The sequence below is a fragment of the Physeter macrocephalus genome, chromosome 16 (genome assembly GCF_002837175.3).
Source record: "Physeter macrocephalus isolate SW-GA chromosome 16, ASM283717v5, whole genome shotgun sequence".
In the NCBI taxonomy this organism is placed as follows: Eukaryota; Metazoa; Chordata; class Mammalia; order Artiodactyla; family Physeteridae; genus Physeter; species Physeter macrocephalus.
In genome coordinates, this window is record NC_041229.1 from 41,527,689 (window position 1) to 41,537,501 (window position 9,813).

Here is a 9,813-nt window from a genome sequence, read left to right on the forward strand (position 1 = left end):
GAGATCTATAGTTATCTATCTATCTATCTATCTATCCATCTGTCTATCTATCTATCATCTATCTATCTGTCTTTAGGTTGGCTTTTAACCTTCTATGGAAACCTAGACTAATCTATCAGTGTAATTTCCTGTTGTTCTTTTTATTCAATAACTCACATCATTCACAGCTATGTATGCGAACACAAATTATTGTCAAACAAGAGAGCAGAGGGGGAGGAACAGATGGAGGGATCCCTCGTATTAATGGAAGACAGCTGGACCCAGGATTAGAGCTATGCTTCCTCTATAACATGAGACCAGACCCACGGATTCAGGAACCCAGTAGGTGGCAGTGTTAAGAACCATGCTGATCTGGATTCAAATCTCACTTCTAGAACTTTCTAGCTTGAATGAGTTTCCTACTCCTGCTTGGCCTTACTTTCCTTAGCTGTCAAATAAGATTTTGTAAGGATAATGAGAAGCATATACATAAAAGTGCTTTGCTTGGTAACTGGGGTATAGTAAGTGCTCAATAAATATCATACCCTATTATTATTATTATTACAGCTTATTTAACCCCTTGTTCTTTTTCCATAAAGTGAGTATGCAATAGATTTCTGTTGAATAAATGTATACAATTCACAAGCTCTTGTAGTTACCATAAGGGAAGAAAGATGGTATCTTTCATTCACAACCCTGACAATCAGAGGAAGAGGGCTCCTGTCATCAGGAATAGTGAAGGCAGATCTAAACCAGCGTTTGGCAAACTCTAGCCCACTGGCCAAATCCATTCCACTGCCTGATTTTGTAAATAAAGTTTTATTGGAACACAGGCACGATTATTCACTTACATAGTGCCTCTGGCTGCTTTTACACTACAATGAGAGTTGTGGCATTGCCACAGAGACCATATGGACCTTAAAGCCAGATTTGCTATCTGACCCTTTATAGAAAAAGTTTGCTGGCCCCTGATATAAACAGATATGAGCCAGTGGGTACATGATGGAGATCTCAGAATGTCTGCATCTGTGAGCAAATGTATGTGAAGGAAAAAAGAGAAACATAGAAATTGGGCTGTATGGGTTAGTGGAGAGATTATGAACTTAAAGTCAGGAGACTTGAGTGACAGTCTCACCCTCACTAACAGTTAGCTGAATGACCTTGGGTAACCACTTCCATCCTCTAGGCCTGCTTCTTTCTCCACAAAATGAAGGAGTTGGATTAAATCAGCCCTATGGTCATTCAGTCACTAATGGTCTATGATTCTTTGGAACCTAAGGCTAGGGCAGAGAGGAGGCAAGGCTTGGACCGATACTTCCTTTATAAAATGAAACTCCTTTATCTCTTTAGGATGTAGGAAAGGCTGGGAAAGGAACCTTGAATGATATAGAGATGGACTTGAATTCGGAAAGAATTACAAAATATACTTACTTCCCCCTGCAAACTGGAAGTGAAGTATAAGCTTTATTAATATTTTTCAAATTCTAAGGAGAGTCAAGAGGCTGCATTTTATAAAGCTATTTTTGGCTTTTGTCAAGTGCAATAACCACATGGTTCAGATATAAGAGCCAAGCACTGAAAGCATTAGGGGGAATTCCTTTCCACAGAGCATTGCTAACATGAGATTATGGCAACAGAGCTCTCAAGTTGAAAAGTTAAAAAGCCTTTTAGAAAGTTACTTGGAAGAAATAGATTTTAGTGTTTAAAAATTTATATAAATGTGTGTATGTATACACTTCTTGAGATACATGAATGTATCATTAACTCGTCCCTAGCCTGACAGTTAGTAGTAGTTGAATAAATGCTTTTGAATGAATGAATAAAATCCACTAGAGCTGCTACATTATACTACTTATTCCTTCAATTCAACACATGTTCATTTTGTGGCTATTATTTGGATTTTGGGGCCTTTTTCAGGGGTTAACACCTCACAGAGTGTAATGAGTTCCTTTTAGCACTCCAGATGTTATTAATAATGTTCCTTAGATGAAGTCCAAGGAGGGAATCCCAGAATCATAGTTTTAGAGCTGACAGGGGCTGGACAAACCCCCTTAAATCTTAGAAGTCTTCTTCCTCTGTCTCTTACCCAAGGTCCTAGGGATACTTAAAGGCAGTTGGGACTAGAACCCTTTCTTTAGATTCCTAGTTCAATGTTTTTTCTTGTATAATACCTCAACTTAACATTTTAGAATTTTATAATGATATTCTAACACAGAGAATCCTTGACCATGATAAGGAATTTGGGTGTTCTTGTTAATGACAATATTCTTCATCCATTCATTCATTTCTTCAACAAGAATTTATTAAATACACACTATAGCTGTTGAAATTTGCTAGTCGCTCTTATGGATGAAAAGGAATGAGATGTAGTCCCTTCCCCTGACTTTGGGGTCTCCTACAGGAAGATATCCCTGAACCTCACCTGCTGCCTCAGGCTCACCTCCAGCAATATGCCTACCATACTACATTGTAATGTCATATTAAGAATCTATCTCTTCCATTAGTCTGCAAGATACTTGAGGGCAGAGACCATGTCTTACTAATCACTGGGCACATCCTGTCCCCTTCCCTCACCTTCCAAAAGTTATTTGAACAGCATTAACCTTATATCAATGTATACTTGAAGGAGAAAGTGAATAATATGTAGCTTATTGGTTTAATACATATGTTATGGACTGACTGTTTATGCCTCTCCACCCAATTCATACACTGAAGCCCTAATCCCCAATGTGATGATGTTTAGAGATGGGGCCTTTGGAAGGCAATTAGGGTGAGATGAGGTCATGAGGGTGGGCCCCTGGTGTGATGGGATTAGTGTCCTTATAAGAAGAGACCAGATCTCTCTCTCTCTCTCTCTCTCTCTCTCTCTCTCTCTCTCTTTCTTTCCCTCTCTCCCTCTCATGGCACTGAGAAAAGGCCATGTGAACATATGACAAGAAGGCAGACACCTGCAAGTCAGAGAGTGTTCACCAGGATCTGACCATAATCTCAAACTTCCAGTCTCCAGAACTTGGAGAAAATAAGTTTCTGTTTTTTAAGCCACTCAATTTGTGACATTTTGTTTTGGTAGCCTGAGATGACTAATACAAAATACTAAACAATTTTTTTTTTTTACATTATAACCATACTGAAAATCACAAAGTCTTCACAAAATTACAACATTCAAAACTTTGTAGCATTTCTGGATTTTTGTGAGATTTCCCAGTGAACCAAAGCATCTCTATTTGGTTAAGACTGAAAGTTAACAGAACACTAGTTAAATGGAGAGACTCTACTTGGGTAAGAATCATGACTGTATTTGTTTCTTGCAGCTGTACCATAAAGTAGGTGGCTGAAAATAAGAGAAACTTATTTTCTCACAATTCTAAAGTCCAGAAGTTTGAAATCAAGGTGTTAGCTGAACTATGCTCCCTCTGTATCCTCTATGGGATGATCCTTCTTGCCTCTTCCAGCTTTTGGCAGCCCCAGGGACTTCAAAACTCCAACCTGTGCCTCCAACTTCTCATGGTCATCCTCTCTCTGTGTGTCTCTATATCATTTTCTCCCTGTGCATGTCTCTCTCTGTGTTTCTTCTCTTCTTATAAGGACTCCAGTTATATTGGATTAGGGCCCACCCTAATGATCTCATGTTAACTTGATCACCTCTGCAAAGACTCTATTTCTAAATAAGAGCACATTCACAGATATCAGGGGTTAAGACTTTGACATATATTTGGGTGGGAGGTACACATTTCAACCCATAATAATGACCTAGTCCAAAATCGTATTTTTCCCTTCCTCACAATAATAGCATCAACTTCTACCTTTTGGACCATGAATTACATACCAATCAAGCTGCTAGATATTTAATTATTTCATCTTACCTTCTCAATAAGCCTAAGAGATGGGAAATGTTAGCATTGTTAAAGCTGTCAAATTGAGAGTCAAGGAGATTGAATACCTCATACCAGGTCCTATACTAATGGTAGAGCCAGGATTTAACAAAGATCACTGATTTGTAGGTCTACAATCTCAACTAAAATGCAAGCATTTCTTCTTTTTTAAAAATATCCATGAGCCTATTAACCATTTGGGGATTCCCTATATTTTAAAAGTTTAAAAACTCTGTTTCTAATGTCTGCCTTGAGAATCATCCTGTCATATATTCAGCCACAACCTAACTGAGGCCAGACACAGGTCTGCCGTTGCCTGGTTAGGTTCTTTAAGACTTTATTTCACCTCTTCTTTATGTCAACTCATCTGTCAGTGTCCCTTCTCATCTTTCCCTTTGTCTTCATAATCCATATCATCCCTGAAGCCATTTCTAAATGGTAGGTCAGGTCCCAAGGAGAAACTCAATCATTATTGTATAGATTCTTGTTATTTCAACCTTAGCCTGAAGTTAATTTCTGTATCAAGAGAGCCTAATTCTCATACTGCTGTGTTCAGTCACTGCATCTTCAAAACTGACCTCAGAAAAGAGTTCAGTCAATTTGCCCTGGATTTGAAACTCTACCATGCACTCCACTCTCTTCCTTACCCTCTTTTTTTGACCCTGAGCTCCAGCCAGAAGCATATCCATGTACCAGCCCCACTTAGCTCTGCATGGATTTTCCCAAGGCAGTTGGAAGACTTGTCAAATTATTTGCAATTGTATTTCTGCATTTTGTAGTTGTTTGAAAAATTCCGGATTGATTTTCAGCCGAGCAGTGCAGCCTCAATCCTAATAAGGTTCAAGCACTGAAAAAGTACAGCGATGAACCATTGATTAAGTTGACACTGCAATCTATTTTCCCGGCCCCTGGTAGGCTGAACTGGTTGCTTGCACTTGCATTTGTTAAATGTTTCAGGCGTTTGTCTTTGTGAGTAATCTAATCTGAAACCAGAGACGGTCCTGTTCTCAGTTGCTCTGTCTGGGTATCTGTCAGTACCTCTTTCTATGGATGTGAAAATGAAAGCTGAGGAAATTAAGGGTCGTGCACAGGGAATTCACCAATCTAAAAACCTAGTGTCCTGCTCTGCTACTGTGCAGTCCCAGCTTTAGAGCAGAGAAGGAAGACTGTGGTTGGAAAATGAACATGTCCACGGGGAAATAACACAGCAGGAGTGCACGCTACTGAGTGTCAAGTTTAAGGCAGCGATGGCCTTTCCACATTAGGCAAGAGTCCCTAGACAGTGGCAATTCTGTTGCAAACATAAATCACTAAGATATACAATAGCAGATCCTCTTCTCTCCACCCTAATTCACCTGCTTCTCCAGCTTCTTTGAAATGATGCATTCCATGGTGAATCAGATTCTTAAAACTTACCTGCTGTGTGATCTTGGGAAAGATCTTAACTTATCTCAGCTTCAATATCCTTACCTCTAAAGTGGATCTATTACTGATACTGCCCTCACAGGGTATTGTTATGATCAGATAAGCTAATGGATATAGTGAACCTAGCCTACAGTAAGCATTCAATACATTAATAAAAATGAAGTAAGGTTTCAACTGGAGACAGATAAAAGCATGTTGGAAACAATCCATTTCAACAAAGATTTTTTTTTTCATTACAGTAATATTTAAATGAGTGGATGAAAAGAAGTGGTATGGTTCCCACAATGGGAATGGGTGGGAGGGAGCAGGCCGACAATCAGAGAGACCCCCCCCGATGGAGTTATCAGTCAGACTCACAATGTCACAGCAATGAGTCGTTACATCAGCAGTAACAAGATGGAAAAAAATGACTGGGGAAAAGGCATATTGCTCATAAGCTGCCCACCCCTCCCTACTCTGCCTCAGCAGAGGCAGCCTCCCTGCTCTCCTTTCTTCAAAGTGATTTCTAGTTGCATTAACAGTTGTTCTAGGATGGCAAACATTAGGTCTTTTGACTCTAATGCAGATGAATTTTAACCGTATGCATAGAATAAATATATACACACATCCATACATGTATATTATCTTCCATGAATATTTACTGGGAGTATATAAATGATTCACACACAAATCCCTCTTATTCTAGGAGGAGAATGGAGAGATGCACTGTTCTTTGACCTGACTCCTCAACCCCATCAGAATGCAAATCATCTAACCTGGACATGTAATTGCTCCAATAACACGGGTCCTAGAGAGCTGATTCTCATGTGGCGCACAGCCATACCCCGGAAACTTTCATCGGTCTGTGCCTTCAACAACAGTCCCCCAGACATTTCTGACCAGCCCTGTGCCTGCCTCCAGATTATCCTAAAAAATTACAGCCGTCCTGTTTGTGCATTTTAAAATATAGTTATATGTGGGGGGAAGCTTGAATCAGACTCTAGAGGAAGTTGTTGCCTTAAGAGGTGGAGGAAGAAGGAGGTCTTTCAAGCAGCACTGTCCAAGAACACTTTCTGTGAAGATGGAAATGTTCTTTATCTGTGCCATCCACTATAGTGGCCACTGGCCACGTGTGGCTAGAGGGCACCAGAAATGTGGCAAGTGGGAAAGAGGTATTGGATTTTTATTTAATGTTAACATGTTTAAATTTAAATAGACGTTTGTGACCAGAGTCTACTGTATTGGAGAGCATAGCTTTAGAAAACACATAGCCCAACCTTCTTTTAAGGAGATAAACAGGAAATAGATGTAGAGATATGGTGAATTGGGGTGGGAGGAGCAGGAAGGAGCTAAAAGCATTTTATCTTCTGACTAAAACACTCAATCTCTGAATGCTCCAGATCTTTTAGCAGGAGGAAAAATGGAAGATTTAAAGATTACTTATCAAATCCTCAGTCGTTTACTGAGAACTTTTCTGTGTCATTTGATATCATCATTATGCAAGCAAGTGGGGATGAAGAAATAAATAAAATTAAAAAAAAAACACACCTTTGCCCAAAGTGTGTATATTCAGAACATCAGACAGACACACATCAAAATAACCTTATACAGTGCTTAGTAGAAAAGAGACCATGAAAAATAACCAAAATATTATTACATTTTGAGATTAATTCTGATTGGGGTTGACAATTCTTATTCATTATGGTATTCAACAAATGTAAAGTATAACTACACGGAGTTAATACACTTTATAAAAAATGGAAATATAGTTGATATACAATATTATATTAGTTTCAGGCATCTAACATAGTGATTCAACATTTAAATACATTATGAAATGATCACCATGATAAGTCTAGTAACCATCTGTCCCATACAAATTTATTACAGTATTATTGACAATGTTACTTATACTGTATGATACATCCCTGTTACTTATTCATTTTCTAATTGGAAGTTGGTACCTCTTAATTCCTTTCACCTATTTTATCCAAAGCCCCATTCTTCCCTCCCCTCTTGCAATCACCCATTTGTTCTCTGTATCCATGAGTCTGTTTTCATTTTGTTTCTTTTTTTGTTTGCTTGTATTTTAGATTCCACATATAAGTGAAAGCATACTGTATTTTTTTCTCTGACTTATTTTACTTAGCATGATACACTCTAGACTCATCCATATTGTGACAAAAGGCGAGATTTAATCCTTTTTTATGGCTGTGTAGTATTCCATTGTGTGTGTGTGTGTGTGTGTGTGTGTGTGTGTGTGTGTGTGTGTGTATGCCACCTTTTCTTTGTCCATTCATCTATTGATAGACACTTAGACACTTAGGTTGTTTCCATATCTTGGCTATTGTGAATGATACTGCATTGAACATAGAGGTCCACAGATTTTTTTTCTAATTAGTGTTTTAATTTCTTCAGGTAAAAACCCAGAAGTGAACTTGCTGGAATGTAGGGTAATTCTATTATTAATTTTTTGAGGAAACTCTTTACTGTTTTCCAAAGAGGCTGCACCAATTTACCATCCCACCAACAGTGCACAAGAGTTCCCTTTTTACCACGTCCTTGCCAACACTTGTTATTTTTTGTCTTTTTCATGATAGCCATTCTGACAGGTGTGAGGTGATACCTCATTACGGTTTTGATTTGCATTTCCTTGATGGCTAGTAATGTTGAGCATCTTTTCAGGAGCCTGCTGGCTATCTCTTTGTCTTCTATGGAAAGAATGTCTATTAAGATCCTCTGCCCAGTTTTTAATCAGGTTCTTTGTTTTTATGCTATTGAGTTGTATGAATTCTTTGTATATTTTGGATATTAGCATTTTATTGGATTTTTCTTCTTCGTTCAGCAGGCTGCCTTTTTGTCTTGTTGATAGTTTCCTTCTCTGTGCAAAAACTTTTTAGTTTGATGTAGTCCCATTTGTTTATTTTTGCTTCTGTTTCCCTTGACTGAGGAGGCATATCCAAAAAATATTGCTAAAACCAATGTCAAAGAGGGTACTGCCTATGTTTTCTTCTAGAAGTTTTACTGTTTAAGGTATTACATTTATCCATCCTGAATTTATTTTTGTATCTGGTGTGAGAAAGTGGTCCAGTTTCATTCTTTTGTGTGTAGCTGTCCATTCTTTTGTGTGAGTCTGCCTTTTCCCCATTGTATATTCTTGCCTTTTTTGTTGTAGATTAATTGATCTTATAAGCTTGGGTTTATTTCTGGACTCTATTCTGTTTCATTTATCTATGTGTCTGTTTTTGTGCCAGTACAATATTGCTTTGATTATTGTAGCATTGTAGTTTAGTTTGAAATCAAGGAATATGATACATTCAGCTTCGTTCTTCTAAAGTTTACTTTGGCTATTCTGAGTCTTTTGCGGTTGCATACAAATTTTAGGATTATTTGTTCTAGTTACGTGAAAAATGCCATTGGTATTTTTATAGGGATTGCACTAAATCTGTAGATTGCCTTGGATAGTATTGAAATGTCTACTCTGTGCCACACATTTTTATAGCATGCAGGAAAACTTGCAGAACAATGAGTAGTCTCCTGGGTTCTGTCAAGATGGAGTAGCCCTAGTCCTCTCAAGTCCTCCCTCTTATGACTTAAAAATTCCTGGTGATAAAATAACAAACAAGGCCAGAAAGACTCTGAAAGATGGAAAGAAGAAGGTGACCTGCATAGGGACATTGGGGCTTGAGGAACAGCATAGTGATGAGTTTCCTAGGTTTCCTTATTGCCTCCAATATATCCCCAAAAGGTTTTTGCAGAAGCCTCCATCCCAGAACCACCAACAGGCACAGATAAAATTCTCCAAGAATGTCCTATTCCTTTTAGCCAAAGGACTAGGGAAAGAGTGTCCTAACAACAGAAAACCTTGTGGCAATATCTACTTTAGTCTAGGCAAACGCCAACAGAAAAATCCTTTCACACTTCCCCCCATTTCAGCTGGCCAACAAGGAGCTGACCTTTCATTCTACCTCGTAGCTCTTACCCCATGGAAGCTGATGCTGTGTACCAATTCCCTACTGGCTGAAGTCAGCTGGGTAGAGCAGGGACCTACTTTTCCATTCCCTGTTTTGCAGAAGCTGGTGGCAACCCTACAGCATCCCCACCAGATAATTTTGATGGGCTGAGTGGGAGGCTGGTCTTCGATCTCTCACCCAGAAGAACCTGGCAGTACTTGAATTCCCCACCATGTTAGTGTCATTGCTGTCCATTGGTGAGCTGAGCCTCCACCCCTGACTGGCATCAATGAGGCTGACAAGGTGGTACAAGTTGAGAGTAGTAAACACTTTATTCTTCCCCATTCCCCACCCCATGTCAGTCAGGCACACTGGGGACCTAAGCCTCCACTCCCATTCTTCAGCAACAAAGTGTTGAGTCAGCCCTCTGCTTATCCTGTACTTGGTGGCTGCATGACCAGAGTCAGAATGTAATCTTTACTCCTACTTGGAGACAACAAGGCAGTGTGACCTTTGGTGCCTCATTTTTAAAGGAAAGGAGTCAGTGGAGCAGAAAAGGGAGCTGAGTGTCTTCTCCTCCAACATGAAATGGGGCAGTGTTAGTC